This window comes from Phascolarctos cinereus, unplaced genomic scaffold (assembly GCF_003287225.1).
Source record: "Phascolarctos cinereus isolate Bilbo 61053 unplaced genomic scaffold, phaCin_HiC Scaffold_726;HRSCAF=1367, whole genome shotgun sequence".
Classification (NCBI taxonomy): domain Eukaryota; kingdom Metazoa; phylum Chordata; class Mammalia; order Diprotodontia; family Phascolarctidae; genus Phascolarctos; species Phascolarctos cinereus.
The window spans coordinates 316,487,398-316,504,478 of NW_027556098.1; the positions used below are offsets into that span (position 1 = coordinate 316,487,398).

Genomic DNA, 17,081 nt, shown 5'->3' on the forward strand with positions numbered 1-17,081 from the left:
GCACTTTCAGAATGCTTAGAAAAACACTGGGCTCCCAAGTACAATCAGCTCTTAATTAGTAAAACTTTTCCCCTCCCTCCCCACTTTCTTTCATTTCCACTATTTTGGGAGGAAGAAATGAGGAAGGTTCGGGCAGTCCAAAACGAGAACTGCTCACCAACAGCAGTGAACAACAGTTAACAACAACAGTCTCTTTGCTCAGAAAACAGTTTTGGTGGTCCATTTAGGTGAACAGAGTAGGCAACTATGTGGTACAACAGAGGGGTCTGGACTATGAAAGACCCAAGTTCAAATCCAGCCTCAGAGATATGAGTTGTGTGGCCCTGGGCAAGTCTACCTCAGTTTCCTCAACTGTAAAAGAGTTAATAAGAGCACCTTGTGCTCATAAGTACAATGGGCTGGTACTTATATAGGGACAAAATAATACAAAAGTAGAGACTCTGCCAATAATTTGCTGTGTGACCTTAGGTAAGTTACTTCCTCACTGTCCACATCACACACACACACACACACACACACACACACACACACACACACACACACCCCTCACCCCCCACTTTCAACCTTTAAGATTTCCTTTGAGGAACACAGCCAAAGACATTTTAGAAAAGCAGTCCAAGGCTGACAATAAACTCCCTAAGGCATCCCACCAGAGATGTCCCTCTAACACATCAACCACCCATTAAAAATTCCTCTTCAGAACTGGTCAGTGACCTAGATCTGGATCCAATCAACCAACTAACCAACATTTACCTAGGGCCCACTGCATTCCAGGTATTGTGCTAAGTACTAGGGACACAAAAAGAGACAAAAAAAAAGGCAAACCCAGTCCCTGCCCTCAAGGAGCTCACAATCCACCTAATCATGCTGTATCTAGCCCACTCCTGCTATCTGATCCACAGTCATGTGGTTAAGAGACTTTGTCAAATGCTTTACTGAAATCCAAGTATACTGTATTACATCTGTGGCATTTTCCTAATTACTAAGCTAACCCCCACACTCTTCCCCCCAAAAAAAACATTCAATCTGCCAACAAGCATTAATTAAGCACCTATGGCATGCCAGGCACTCTGCAAAAAATGCTGGGAGAACTGGGTTCTAGATGGAGTTTTATGAATTGTTCTCTGTGGGATCAGAAGGAAATGTTCTCCCCAGCTCTCTCCTGTAAAACAAGAACCAAGTATTCTTTAAGTCTCCTGCAAGCTCTAAGATTATAAAATTAGAAAGGTGTCACACTGCAGCAGAAAGGGCGTGGTCACAAGACCTGAGTTCCAATCCTTTCTCTAGCAACTTCCTTCATGCATGATGACCTTAAGCAGGTCAACTTATCTCTCTGGAACTCAGCATCCCCAGCCCGTCTGTAAAACGGCAATGACAGCACTTAAATTACCTACCCCACAGGGCTGCTGGAAAAAGCATTTTGTAATCTCAAAGAGCTAGAGGGATGCAAATTATTACTAAGTCTATTACTAAGTCTCCGGGCCTTAGTTTCTTCCCTTCCTCTTACTCTCTCTCCCACAGGACTACTGCTAAGATAAAAGTATAAAGCTATATATCAACACAAGGTTAACAGCATTCCTGCTATGTGTGTATTTGCAAAGCCACACACACAGCTGCCTTATCTCAGTCCCAGGGAGACTAGTTATGGGAACAGCTCCTCAGAACTCGCTCTGACCCAAAACAGGAGTCCTTCCACCTGTAAGCAAGTGTAGACACTGTCAGAAGGCCTGAGGCTAGAGCCCCAGGAGAGAAGTTTAGGGGCCACATCTCTAAAACAGTCCTCATCAATCCCCTTCCCTGCCATTAATCTGAAGGCTGGATGGACCATCTCATCACTCACCAAATGTCAGAGATAGATGAAGAAGGAACCTTAGGACAGAGAATGCCACAGGTGGAAGGGGCTTGCCAAAATCAGTTGAAGTGGGGAGGGAACAAGCATTTATTAAGCACCTACTATATGCCAGGCACTGTGCTAAGCAGTTTACAAATATTATCTCATTTGATCTTACCACTACCCTGAGAGGCAGGTGCTGTTACTATTTCCATTTTATAAATGAGGAAACTGAGGCAGAAAGTGGTAAAGTGACTTACCCAGAGTCACACAGCCAGGAAATGTGTGAAGCCAGATTTGTATTCAGGTCCATCACTCTACCCCAGAGCCACCTAGCTGTTTAAGTAACAATCCCTTCATCTTTTGAAGGAGGAAACTGAGATGCTTTGAAAAATCACTGGCACAAATAAATCAATTAAAAAAAAGAAAAGAAAACTCCCAGGCACTAGCATCATCCTCTCTGCTCCCATTTTTCTAATCTACAGAGACTGACTCACTCAAGGTCACAAAGCTGTGTTGCAATAAATGCCAGAGCTGATCTTCCACCTTCAAATATAATTTTCTTTCTACCAGAGGAGAAGGCCTCTGTAACCACAGGATGTCATCAGCCATGAAAGGGAACTCAAAGGCCACAGAGTAACATTTTTAGACCTGAAAGGGAATTCAGTCCAACCCACACCAGGGCAAGAATCCACTTTACAACATCCCAATTGAGAGGTCTTCCATTTGGCCTCCACCTGAATTGCACTGACAGGGAACTCATTACCTTCTTATACACCCTATTCCAGCATTGCGACAGCTCTAACCTTTATTGAGTTTTTTTTAATAATGAACCTTAATCTTCTTCTCTGTAACTCTCCTCATTTTGGTCCTAGCTCTGTCAACTGGGACCAGGCAATACGAGCCCCATCCCTATTCACCTAGCAGCCCTTCAGATGCTTCCATTTAATTCCACAAACATACCAGGTCCACCTACTATGGGGCAGGTCTAAGGCTCCTGATAAGAGGGCCTATCATCTCTGTTTGCAGATCTTTACTGCCATGGGCTCACTACCTCTGCTGCTGACTCTTTGTATTAATGAAAGACTTGCCGTTCAGTGCTTTTCTATACATTGGACTAAATCGGCCTCCGTGTCTCTTTCCACCCTACCTCCCCCCTAGCCTTAGTTGTGTTCTCTAGGGTCACACTGAATGTGGCTGCTCTCCCCGCCACGTACGAACCTTAATGCAGAAGGGCCCCTGAATAACAAGGCTGAGGGCCTCCAGAGGCAGCTCTCAAATTGACCTGTAGTTCGAAGGCCTGTCCCAGCTGTTGTCCAAAGTTCCACTGCCCAAGGGCACCTCCTTTGCAGGAGGCACAGCCACCTCACAGATGTCACTGCAGGGGAGCAAGAAGGCAGATAGACATGGGTCATTCAAGTATAGCCTGCTCCCAGCCAAGCAGGCGAAAACACGAAAGCACTGAAATCTTCACAAATGCATCACCACACAGGCAACAATCTGCAAACCGGACACACGGAGCCACATGCCAAACAGCACATGCACACACAACTGCTGAGAAGATACAAATATATGCAGCATCCAGCCAAGGAGCTGGCCAGTGAATTCAGGGCCCTAGCACCTCGTATCTAGCCAGCTATTCAGGGCTATGCTCCAGACGCCCCTAGGAGAGTGGTGCAGGGCCCGAGGGCAGGAGGGGAGGCTGATGTTTATGCCCCTGCCTAGGCAGGTCTCCTTCTCCAGCTGTTTGAAACCCACTTCTCGGGCTGGCCAGCTGCCCTTGTACCCAGACGAGGAGGGAAAAAAGGGGGGCAGGGAGGAGAAAAACCAGGAAAAGGAAACTAGGGGAGGAAAAGTTTGGAAGAGGAATTGGAAGAAGAGGAAGCACAGAGGGAAGCAGGGAGAGGAAGAACTGGGACACTCCAATTACATTACTAAGAGCCTAGCGGTAGAGAATAGCATGTGGGTGACTCATTGACAGCTCCTGGCCCCCTCACTCTCAGCAAGCCAGGATGAAGCAGGGCAATGAGAACCACGACCAACCCCCACGCACAAGAGGAGAGAGGCAGAGCTGAGCCCAGACCCCCGAAGCCCCAGGACGGGGGCTCCTCTGGCGAGGTGCCCTTCACGGGGGCTGAGGGGAGGGACAGAAGCCCTGTCTGTAGGGCTAGTGCAGCATCACTCTTGTCCTTTGAAGCTTCTGACAAACAGGAAAGGACAAGGATGGGGGAAACCCAGAAGCAAAGACACACAAAGGCAGATGGACCACAGACCCAAGGCCAGAAAGAGATGGGAAACGCAGATAACCAGAGGCAGACAGACACTCGGGGTGCATGGACAGCAAAACAGAGCTGGAGGGAGACAACAATGGAGAGTCTGTGCCTGTAGAGATGTTTGAGAAACAAGCAGACAGACAACAGACACAGAGATGGAGAGAGATACCCGAGGTGGGTGAATGATAAGCACAGAGCTGGACAGAGCCACACAGAGATGAAGAAATGTGCCAGACTCTAGAAGGCACATGGGCACACAGAGCCAAAGGTACCCCAAGGCAGGAAGGAGGAGAGAGGGAGACAGAGAGAAAACGACAGAGGGAGAGACAGAAACAAGAGAGGAAAACGGACACAGAGGCCTAACTTGGCCTTTTCTCAGGCCTTCTGGGCCGCCCAGCTGGATCCAGAGGCAGGTGCTACTGGGAAAACAGGGGGACCAGTACCTCTGAGAAGGGGCGAGCTCTGGCTCCCACCTGATCACGTTCACTGCTTGCAGGGCCCAGCTAAGGATCAGTGAGTCAGCCAGAGGAAGCCTTAAGCACCAGACAGGAAATAGCCCTGCTCCCCTCAAACACCCATCTCCCATCCTCATGCCCAATTACTGACACTTCCACCTCCTGTGGTAGTATAAAAGGTACATGAATAGCCGTCAGTGCAGAGCACAGCGGGTGAGGCTACAAGGATACTTGCCTCTGCCTCACCCTGTCACTGAGGCTCAGCTCCAGTCCCATCTGTTCCACGAAGACCCACGGCCCAAGAGGCAAAGGACCCGTGGCCTAGCTCTGCTACTGACTCACTGTAGAATCCTATGCAGTCAATCAATGAGCATTTATTATAAGTGAGCAAGCCCTTTGTGCCAGCTGCTGAACTAAGTGCTGGGAATTCAAAGACAAAAGGGAAATAAATCATGCCTGTCCTCAAGGAGCTTATGTTCTCCTAGGGGAACCAACCTGTACAAAATCTAGACGAACTGTAACCACAGTAACCCTAGAGGAGACAGCACTAGTAGCTGGGGAGGACTAGGAAAAGCTTCCTGCAGAATGGGCTCAAGCTAAATTCTGAAGGAGGTTGAGGTATGGTGGGAGAGAGCACCCCAGGCAGGAGAAGGAATGTAGTGAACAAAGAACCAGTGTTGCTGGAAGATTCTACTTATGTAGATGTTGATAATGTCACCGAGCTACTGAAATCTGGGGTATACAATTTATATGAGGGCAGCTGTACTAAGGTGTATAGGAGCTTAGTGGAGAGAGGGGGTAACCCTCACTCCAAAGAAAAGCCTGATAGTATCTGCTTGCATATACACATATAGAGGGCAGGGTTCATGCTCTCTCAATCTCTCTCTCTCTCTCTCTCTCTCTCTCTCTCTCTCTCTCTCTCTCTCTCTCTCTCTCTCTCTCTCCTGTCTGTCTGTCTGTCTATCCGTCTGTCTGTCTCTCTCATGACACAGACTTAAGGCCCTTCCCCATCTTGGCTGCCCTACTCTAAATATTCTTCATCTTACCAATATCCTTCTTAAACCCACCTGGAACTTAGTACAACACTCCAAGGAGCTGAAGGGAGGAGTTGGGGCACCGGACAGCCCAACCCAGCCCTGACTAATGACTCACTCTGAAGAGCCTGAAGATTGAAGACATACAAGAATCGTGTACCAATATTTAAGCCTGGCCAGAGATCATTGGCTTCCTGTCAAGGGAAGGACAATGATATCTGAGAATGGGATGCCAGCCTCACCAAGGGGCTCCCCCTCCCTGACAGACAGGTCCATCTGTAAAACAACAGTATCGTCTCTTTGCTGTCTGGGTGATCCTATACAAATCGCTTAACCTGCCTGGATTAGTTTCCTCCCTCTATAAAATGAGAGGACTGGACCAAGTGATCTTCCTGAAAGTGTCTTCCATCTCTAAAGCTCCAATAGTCACCGTGACTCCTGATGTGGCTGATGGACACCAGGCCACCGAAACCAACCACTTGTCAAGAAAGCATCCTGAGCCAGCCAGACTTCTGATCTTACCATATCCAGAGGTACTTTTCATACTCACTTTCTCATCTGACCCTCACAATGACCTTACAACATGGGTAGGGAGAATCATTATTCTCCCCCCACTCTTTTACAGAAGTGGAACTAAGCCTTAGGGAAAGGGTGACCAGCTTTTGAAAGTGCTAGTGCATGGCAGCACTGGAACCCAGATCATCCTTCACCTGTCAGTTACATAGATGATTTCCTGAAGGGAGCCCCTGGTGAGGACCTCTTGAGCTCACCACCCACTGCAATTCAGAATCAGTTCTGAGACTTAAAAATCTGATATTGGATGGCTCTCTGTGAGGAGGGATGGGAGAGATAAGGGAAAATTTTAGGTGATTTAAAAACAAGAGATGACAATAAAATTTACTATCAAAAACTAGAGAACTCTTTGGAATACTAAGGGTTAAATGACTAGCCTGGGGTCAAGGCAATATCAATATGTATCTGAGGTGACACTTGAACCAGGCCTTCCTGACCCAGAGGAGGGCTCTCCAACCAACACTCTATGGTTGCTCTTCAGCTTCCTTCATAGGGATGGGGTCTGGACCTGTGATTGTATTGGTACAGAATCAGAAAATAAAGCTTAGAGACAGGTTTCCCAAAGACTGCTGGTGAATGGTGGAGTCAGGTCTGGAAACAAATTTTCCTTCACATATTAGTCACTTCCTTTCTTTGCAGACCAGACCCAAGATTTCATTAGTGTAAGGAACTCCCAGGTGAGGGCAGTCCCTCTACCAATGCAGGTTGGCATTTATAGTCTTAAGAGAGTTGCCTGGGCACTAAGAATTAAGGGTCGCACAACCAGTATGTATCAGAGGCAGGACTTGAACCCAGGTCTTTCTGGCTTGAAGGCCAGCTCATTATCCACTACAGAAAGGAAATAGGGTGTGATGCTAAGTGCACTGCATCAGGAATTGGGAGAAATGGACTCAAGTCATAACTTTGACACTAACTCACTGCGTAGATGTATAAATCACTCAGTACCTTTGGGCTTCAATGTCCCCATTTGTCAAATGGACTAGATAATCCCCAACAATATACCACCCCATACCTCCTGGAGGGGAAGTCGGGAAGGGAGTAAACATTTATGCAATACCTATTATGTGCCAGTCAGGGCAGCTAGGTGGCACAGTGGATAGAGCACTTGTCCTGGGGTCAGGAAAACTCATCTTCCTGAGTTCATATCTGACCCTAAACACGTACTAGCTGTGTGACTCTGGGTAAGTCACTTAACCCTGTTTGCCTCAGTTTCCTCATCTGTAAAATGAGCTGAAGAAAGAAATGGCCAACCACTCCAGTATCTCTGCCAAGAAAACCCCACATGAGGTCACAGAGAGTCAGACATGACTGAAAAATGACTGAAGACAACTGAACACTGTGTGCCTGGCACTGCATTAAGCAATCTTTACAAATAATTGTGAAGTGTGTATCACAGTATCTGGAACATGGTAAGCACCAAGTAAATATTTGCTATTATTAAATATCCTCTCACTTGATTCTTACAACAATCCTGGGAGGTAGGTGCTATTATTATCCCCATTTTACAGATGAGGAAAGTGTGGCAGACAAAGGTGAAGTGCCATGGCCTAGGTCACACAGTGTCTGAGGCTGAATTTGGTCTTCTCTCCAGGCCCAGTACTCTGTTCAGCTGCCACTCCTGGAGCTGACGAGCATCACTGCACAACCATTCAGCAAAGGAAGGTATGGTCTAAGTCTGCGGGAGCCTCAGTCCCAATGGGGCATCAGCTACCTGGATAGGAGAAGACTTCTCAAGATGTTTTCTTTGCTAGATATTTTTGAGACCCAGAATTTAACCTTATTTCCTTGTTGAGCTCTCATCACTCAAAAAAAAAAAGTTAATGCAGAACTAAGGTTGTATTGAGAAGCAAAGGGCGTGAGCAGGGGATGGCAAAATACCTACTACAGTCCCACTGTCTTCCTACCTGATAAGCCCACAACTGGAATATCGGGCTCCATTCTGGTGTTTTAGGAAGGGCACGGACAAATGGAAGGATATCCTGAGGAAACCACGAGGATGGTGAAAGGGCCGGGGATCATCAGAAACAGTTGAAGAGACTGGGGATGCTACTTTTGAAGAAACACTGTGGGGGTGAGAGTGGGGGGTAATGCCTGTTTTCGGAGTATTTGAAGGGCTGTATTTTGAACAAAGGGTTAGCTTTTTTGGTTCCAGAACTAGAAGCAACAGGTAGAAACTGCAGAGGCAGATTTGGGGCTCCAGGTAAGGAAAAGCTTCCTAACTACTGGAGCCATCCAAAAATAGATGAGGCCGACTTGGGAGATGGTGGGTTTTCTATCCCTGGAGGTCTCCAAGAAGATGCTGGATGCAACTTCTCATGTTGTCAAAGAGGATTTTGGTGACACCAAGGTTGGGTCAGCGATCTCTAAGGGCCCAACTCGGACACTGGGACCATCCATGGGCTGTGAATCAGGAGCCACCACCTTAATAAGACTAAGAATGTGCAGCCCTTGAAAGTTTAGCCAGGTGGTTTACAGACATGGTCTCATCTGATTGATTACAGAACCTGCATCTGGCTGCACTCCTCTGGCATTCTCTAACACACCCCAGGGCACCTCAGCATCCTACAGGGCCACTTTAGCCATGGTCCTCTCACTTCATCAATAAGCTCCGCTCCTGGGACCCCTCTAAATGGAAGGGGGAATGGAGAGCTCTTCCCCAAAGTGCCATTCAAGGAGGGTAACCACCTGGCTTTTCATCTCCCATCTGGCTGCACACTCTGGTTCTCTTCCCTTCCTCTCTCTCCCACCTTTTTCACCTTCTTTCTGTGTCCTGTCTTCCCCATTAGATTGTTAAGCAACTTGAGATCACAGATCTCCATGTTTATATCTCCAGAGCTTAGCACAGTGATTGGCACATAGTAGGCATTTAATAAAAATTTGCTGATTGACCCAAAGGGCAATGGAGAGACACATGGTGGGCATATACAGGCTGTAGCAGGTCACCAATGACAACTTCCTCTTGGGAAGTGGTGCAAATGACGTCATCAAAGACAATCAATCAACAATCATTCATTGGGCTCCTACTATGTGCCAGGCACTGTGCTGGGCAATGGAGATACAAAGAAAGGCAAAAAAAAAAAGCCCCTGCCCTCAAGGAGCTCACAGTCTAACGGGGGAGATAACATGTACACACAAGAGTGAAAGGCTCTATCTGGTCATGTCATGAGAGTAAGGGATAACTGAGGGGCAGCCCAAGCATGGCACAAGCACTCACGAAAGATATTCAGGCTTAAAAATGTACTCCAACTTCTGGGACACCCAATGCTCAAAGCATCAGAGGAAGACATGGCAACAGAAGTAACTGCCATCATTTGTGTGGTACCCTGTGCAAAGCACTCACTTGACCCTCACAACCACTACCCAAGGATGGGGTAGTTCTATGTTCTGTCATCAGGATCTCACCTGGTCCTCAGAACAACCCTTGTGAGGAAAGGAAATGTTGTGATCCCCACTTTCTGGATGAAGAAACCAAAGCCTTTCTCTTAGCACTACATTACCCATACAAGCCAGAGGAGGAGGTTTGAAAGGGCTGGGATCTGTCCAGGTAGGAAAAATACCCACATTGATGAGTTAGAGGGCGTGAAGACGACGTAGACGTAGAGGAGAGAGCGCTGGACCTAGGAGACAGGAACATCCGAGTTCAAATCTTACCTCAAACATCTAATAGCTGCGTGACCCTGGTTGAGTCACTTAGCTTCAATGTCACCATCCATAAAATGAGAACAAATAGCACCTTCTTCACAGGGTTGCTGTGAGGCTCAAATGACGTAACACACGTAAAATGCTTTGAAAAACCTTAAATCAATATATAAATGCTAACCATTGTGAAGTCATGGGTCCAAAGTACTGAAAAACAGAGATTTGGGGAAAGGAGGTCAGGGGCCATCTTGGGGCTATTGTGCTGATCAAGAGAGAAAAACTGTGCAGCGTTTTGTAGTAAACCATTAAGGGTTCAACCTAACCTAATCCAGGCAGGCGTTGGCAGGCAGCCAGGAGTAGTGGACAGAGTAGCTGGTTTTAGAGCCAGACCTAGGTTGAGTCCCCCTCCTGACACACATTAGCTGTCTGACACCCTGCACAAGTCACATGGATGCGGGTGGTGGTGTCAGCCAAATAGGATTCACATTTTTAAACATAATGCAACTTTATTTGAAAACGTAAGAACCATTCTTAGCCTAATGGTGGTAAAAAAAAAAACAGGCTGGATAGCTAAGATTTGGCTCTGGGGGTATAATTTGCCCACCTCCTGCCCTAGGCAGCTCAGAGAACTGCCAATTTGCATAGACAGAAGGAGTCTCCTTATCTAAGAGATAGCTCTAGCAATGAAATCACAGATCCAGTACCTACTTCTAACATAACCCAAAATAACGGCAAAGAAAATATCTCCCATTTCTCTCCTGCATTAAGAGTAGCAGAATACTTTTCTCATAATAGCCGTATAAGTGAGAGAACAAGGTCCATGATTAGTTCCATTTTACAGAGGAGGAAACTGAGACCAATCAGATATGGGAAGAGATTTGGCCTTGGTCCAGGTTCTTACTGAAGCTCCGGGGCTTTTCTTCTACGCAACCCTGGCAAGTGATTCCCACAAATTCTTTCTTTTTGGCTTGGGAGAATGTTTTGGTCTATCCACACGAACAGGGGTGGTTCCCTAATTCTGAAAGCTGGCGGACACTTCAAACATAAACAAAGACACTAGGCTATAAAACTGGCCGCATGTCAGGAAAGCAACCCAAGTCAGCCAGTCTTTCTGGTCCGCTTCGCCCAGATGTAGCTGGGCTGACCATTTCATCAGAAGAAGCCACGCCCTGAAAGACCTTTGGAGCCAGCCCTGGGTCCAGGAGCCAAGAGATCCCAGCTCCACCACTGACTCATGAGGACGCCACTTTGGGTAAGCTGTGTTCTGGGCCTCAGGTGTCCTCTGTAAAGTGAGAGGTCCAACCACCCTGTGAGGAAAGGATGAAGCCAACTCTGCTTGGCCTTAGTGGGGCAGCTGCAGGAACAATGCATCAAAGCTACCAAGAGGCCTGTCTGGGCTCCCATATAAGGAAAAACTTCTCACCAAGTCAAGCTCTCCCAAAGCAGACTAGGCAGTCTTCAGACGGAGTGCTTCTACCTCTGTGACACTGGCCAAATCCTTCCTCTCTCTCTGAATACCAATTTCCACATTTGAATTATGAGGGGCTTAGACCCAAGATCACCTCCAGCTCTGACAGTCTATGTTCTAAGGCCCTTGGGCTCAGTTCCCAATTCTGTTCCCTCTTAGTTGTGTGATCTTGGGTTAAGTAACTTCAGACTCTAGATCTCAATTTACACCCCTGTAAAATAAAAGAGGGGACCAAATTATGTTTAAGGTCCTTGCTAGCTCTGACTTTTTTTTGTTTTGTTTTGAGGCCCTTTGCTCTCTGAAATTCTGTTTCCAGGGTCCGCTCAGCTCTGTCATCCTATGCCCTGAAGTCCCTCCAAGTTCTGACATTTTATGACCTAAAGTTTCTCCCAGCTCTGATGTGCTATGCCAGGGATGGGAAGCCTGCAGCCTTGAGGCCATATATAGCCTTCAAAGTCCTCGGGTGCAGCCTTTTGACTGAGTCCAAGTTTTATAGAACAAATCCCCTTAATAAAAGGATTTGTTCTGTGAAGTTTGCATTCAGTCAAAGGGCCACACTTGAGGACGTAGAGGGCCACATGTGGCCTGGAGGCTGCAGGTTCTCCACCCCTGCAACCTATGCTCTAAGGTGACTTTCAGCTCCAAAATTCTAGGTTTTAAGGTTCCCTCCACTCCCAAAATTCTATGTTCCCAAGGCCCTCCCAACCCATACCCCCAAGTTCTCTCCCCACTCTGACATCCTATGATCTAAGGCTGTAACATTAGATGGATGTTCTAAGGCCCCTTCCAGCTTGGACAATCTGTGGAGTTTTTTAAATGGCAAAGCTCTCAGTCCATATTGCACAGAGCTGCCTCTTAGTGGAAGTGATGCTGCCCAGTCAGGGACAATGGGCCGGGTGTGGTCCTATTAGGAATAAGGGTGAAAGGACTTGATGACTTTTGAAGATTCTTCCCTACCCCCCACCCTAGGTCCAATAAGAGTCGACCATAGGATCCTCCACCCCTCTCTATCCCACAGCACCTTTCATTTACTGACCTCAAAAGGCTTTTACGATTGATTCTGCTTTGTGGCCAGAGAGCCTAAAGCCTGTGCATCTCAGGATCCACTGAGTCACTCTGTGGGGTGACTACCCCCAAACACTGGCTGAGCTCAGGGCATACCTGCCTCAGAAGGTCTGAGATATTCATAGCCATAAAGGAACGCATCAGATGAAGTCCAATCTCCTCTTTTTATCATGAAATCTAAGGGCCAGAGAGGGGAACTCATTTGCCCAAGGTCACAGAGAGAGCTAAGTGTCCGAGTAAGGAGTGTAAGCCAGGGAGCCCGCCCTCCAGAGCAGCACCAGAACATGCCGTCTCAGTTGTGATCTATGTCCATCCCTTGCCTTTTTGCCAGCGTGCTCTTCTCTCTCTTGCTCTCCGTGATACCATTATTGCTCTCCTTCAATGAGATGCACCTTCCCCAAGAAATTTACCGACAGACAGGATTGGTTCTGTGTGACTGCTAGCCTCTTTTTGGTGGGAACCATGCCTGCCACCCAAAACAGGGGGCTGCCTGTGGTATGGAGTTGTCTCCCCACCCAGAAATGGTGCCCGTTAAGGGTAAGGGCTAGGGTTCTCCCGGAAGCCAAAGGATCCTGGAGTGTAGGGACGTCTCCGTCTTAGATGAGGCATTCCTGCTGTCCCTGCTCTCTTACTGGGGGGTCCTCTAAAGGCAGTCAGAGGCCTTTCTTCTGCCCGCCCCCCCTCCAAGCTAAGTCCACAGTGTAGGTACAGGCTGGATTGTGGCCAAACTAAACTCCCCATCCTTAACATTTACCCAGAGACTATCAAACAGACATCCCTCTCCCCCAAACTCAACACACACACACACACACACACACACACACACACACTCTCTCTCTCTCTGGCATATTATTCCTTCCTGAACAGTGATCCCTAAACTAATGGATCAGAGAGAGGAAAGGAGAGAGCCGAGTCAGCAGACCTGACCAAAGGAGGCTTTCTCCAGAACCCAAGGCTAGTACTGGACTTCCTTGGCATAGGAAGTCATTCCTTCCTTCAAAACTATTCTCTGGGAAGGGGAGGGGAGAAGGGATTGGAAGGAAGCAGGGGAGAGTCCACAGCCTGGGCTCTTTAGACCTCCTGCTTTGGGGGAAGAATAGGAGTACTTCAGCCTGACTCCCTGCTCCCCCGCAACTGACACAGACAGACACTAGCCCAACCCTCTCCTTTTCTCAGTAAAACAGCTTTTGGGTCCTGTCCCTTGGGTCTTTGCTTCTCTTTCCCCTCTCTGTATATACCAGCCTCCTCCATGGAACAGGAAATCTGAGATCTTGGGTAGTGGGTCTATCCCTAACTCACTATATATCCTCCAAAAAGTCATTTCCTCCTCTATAAAATAAAGGGGTCGAACTAGCTGATCTCTAAGCTCAAATGTTCACTGACAAAGTACAGAGGGACCTCGGGATGGAAAATGCTATCCACATCCAAAGAAAGAACTATGGAAGTCAAATCGCTATCACTTATTTTTACCTTCTGTTGAGTTTTATTTCATCTTTCCTCCTCCTATTGGTTTTAATTTTTACTTACAACTTCACTAATGTAAAAATATGTTTAATGGGTATATAAATGTAAAGCCTGTATCAGATTGTGTACCGTCTTGGGGAGGGTGGGGAGGAGGAAGGGGGAGAAAAATTTTCAACTCAAAAGCATATAGAAGTGATTGTTGATAAATCAAAATAAATTAATAAAATTTAAAAAAATATATTAGAATAAAATCCAAAAATTAGAAGGAAAAAAGTAAGAAAATATATAAAGTATCAATTATTAAAAACTAATATGGAAAGAAGTCAAGGAAAGAGAATTTAAGTATCAGACTCAAGCTCCCTGAAAATCATGACCAAAAAAAGAGAGAAAGGAATACATACTATATTTCAAAAAATCATAAATGCTTCTCAGCAATACAAGGATCTAAGATATCTCCAAAGGCCTCGTGATGGAAAATGCTATCCACAAAGAAGAAAGAATATGGAGTTTGAATGCAGATCAAGACATACTATTTCATTTTTTTTCCTTTTGTTGTGTGTTGCTTCTTCTTTCTGGTGTTTCCTCCTATTGGTTCTAATTCTTACTTACAACATCACTAATGTGAAAATATGTTTAATAGGAATATATATGTATAGCCTATATCAGATTGCACACCATCTTGGGGAGGAGGTGGGGAGGAAGGAAGAGAAAAATTTTAAACTCAAAAGCTTATGGAAGTGATGTTGATAATTCAAAATAAATTTTTAAAAAATTAAAAAAAAAAAAACAAAAAACCAAAGTACAGCGGGAAGAGAAAAGCATGCCCTCCTCCCTTCTGCCTACCCCCAGCCCTAGCAGATAACCTCAATTCCTCCTTTACTGAGACTCTTGAGGCCAGCTAATGTGAATTCCTCCTTGCTCTGCTCCTGACATCTTCTCAGCATCCTGACTCATCCATCTCCTCCTTCCTGCCTGGTCCCATTAAGGGTGACCCTTCATGCCAAAGCCAATCATGACCCATACCCCCTTCTAGTTCCTTGATGACCTGGCTCCCTTAATCATTCCCTGTTCTCTCAGGCATCTTCAAACCATCTCTCTCCAATCGTTCCCTCCCCGCAGCTAGAGGTATGATCAGGTCTCCTTGAGCCTAAAAACCTTCTTTCTTCACCTTGTCATCCCATCTAATTATTGTCCTCTCTCTCTTTCCCTTCATTGCTACTCTATCAAAAGAGAAGAGTCTACCCCAGGGGTGGGGAACCTGTGGCCTCCAGGACACATGTGGCCCTCTAGGTCCTCAAGTGTGGCTCTCTGGCTGAATCCAAACTTCACAGAACAAATCTTCTTAATAAAAGGATTTGTTCTGTAAAACTTGGACTCAATCAAAAGGCCGCACTCGATGACCTAGAAGGCCACAGGTTCCTCACCCCTGGTCTACACTCACTGCCTTCATTTCCTCACTACTTACTTATTTACTCACTTCTCAATTCTTGCTTGCAATATGGCTTCCAATCCCATCAGTCCACAGCTGTCTCTACTAATGTCATTATCACTAAATCCCATGGATTTTTTTTCAGGCCTCCTCCACCTTGGCCTTTCTGCAGCATTGGACACTGAGCAATCACTCTAACCTATTTTCATACCCTCTCTCCCCTTGGCTTCCATAATCCTAGTCTGTCATGACTCTCCTCCTACTTCTCTGATTGCTCCTTCTACATCAGAGAATCACAAAACTCACAGGCCATCACATCTGTCATAACCTTGAACAAGAGTCCCCTCTACAGCCTATCCAAAGGGTCATTAGTCTTCACTGGAAGACATCTGCTTCCTGAGTACCTGACTCCAAAGCCTGCCTTTTTCCCACTGCACTCTTGGTTGGACCTCAACCTGCATCACTCTCCATGCCCCCAATCTTGTGCTGCACTTGCCTTTTTTTCTGGCCTTTGCTAATGGTGCTCCCTCATGTCTAGATTTGACCCATCACCTCATTCCCTTTCTTTCTATCTGCTGCAATTGCTTCCTTTCTTCAAAGTCCAGCTCAGGCTGGACCTCCTCCATGAAGCCTTCCCTGATGTCCCCAGGTAAAAGTGGCCTTGTCCTTCCCATTCACACAGAACATTGTCTAAATCTCTCCTCTTATCTCATGGCGTTGTCTCTTGTGTTCCTGTCCTCCATTACATTATAACTCCCTCAGAACAGGGCAGGCTCTTAAGTTTGTATTCCTGCACATCTTTACATGGTAGGTATTCAGCAAATCCTTCTTGACTTGAAGAATAAGGCCCTTTCCAGCCCTGGCATTCTAAGTTCTAATGTTCTAAGACTGCTGACCCATGGACCCTTTCCCTCTGAGGAGCCAATGGTCCCCAAAAGCTCCCTCCTCACTCTAGGACTTTCTAGTCTTGACTTAGTCAAAACCAACTCTCAGTCTCTCAGGCAGTATTGGGGGGTGGGAGCAGGATATGGAATCTGAGAGAAGGAACAAGGTCCAGGAAGAGCAGAACCTGATTCCTTGAGTGGAGGAATAGAAAAGGGGAATTAGGTCTGCATTGTCCAAAACTGTACACAAAGCACCTGGAAATGAACTCAGGGCAAACCATCTCAGACACCTGGATCTTTCCTTCCCCATTAACCCCACTGCAGGTCATCCTAGGACACCAGTATGTGGCTTCCTCCAGCCCAGCTGCAAAGGCTGGATGGGCATTTTGTAAAACACCTGGATCCCTAATCAGAAGGTGTAAGAATCTGGTGAAATGGGGGTCTGGTACATGTGCAATCACGATCAGCCTGCTTGACAGACATGACTTTTCCATGGGCAGGACAGTCAGGTAGGTAGCAGCTTCATGACGACATCTCAGAGAAGTGCCTTGGAGAGACTCTACTGGGCACAAATGGACTTTCTGTAACTGGTTCCGGCCAGATAGCCATATGGTGGCCAGGAGGCTCTGCTTCCACTCCCTTGCTCATTGCTACATTTGCTTTTGAAGGATCTCAGAGATTCTGTCACTCATGGGGTCTCTGACCCTGAGAGTTTCAAAAAGTAGGGAGACTGAGCCCAGGCTGGGTGTTACAGAGAGCCCAGTACTGATGTCCCAAGGAGCAGGTTTCCAGCCCAGTGAAGTTACCTAGCATCAGCTTTGGAAGTGAGAAGGGAAGGAGGAAGGAAGGGAAGGAGGGAGGAAAGGAAGAAGGGAAGGGATTTATTAAGTGCCTCTCATTTCATCTTCACAACAACCCTGAAAGGTAGGTACTATTATTATCATTCCCATTTTACAGTTGAGGAAA

The 17,081-nt window shown here is 46.7% G+C and overlaps 1 protein-coding gene across 1 annotated transcript in view; it reads right to left on the reverse strand.

The window, feature by feature from the left end:
- GDPD5 (glycerophosphodiester phosphodiesterase domain containing 5) overlaps nt 1-17,081 on the reverse strand; it is a 173,434-nt gene that overhangs the window by 106,847 nt on the left and 49,506 nt on the right. The window contains exon 2 of the mRNA XM_078156921.1: nt 3,053-3,209. The gene's annotated coding sequence lies outside the window, so the exon portion shown is untranslated. The remainder of the gene's footprint in view (nt 1-3,052; nt 3,210-17,081) is intronic.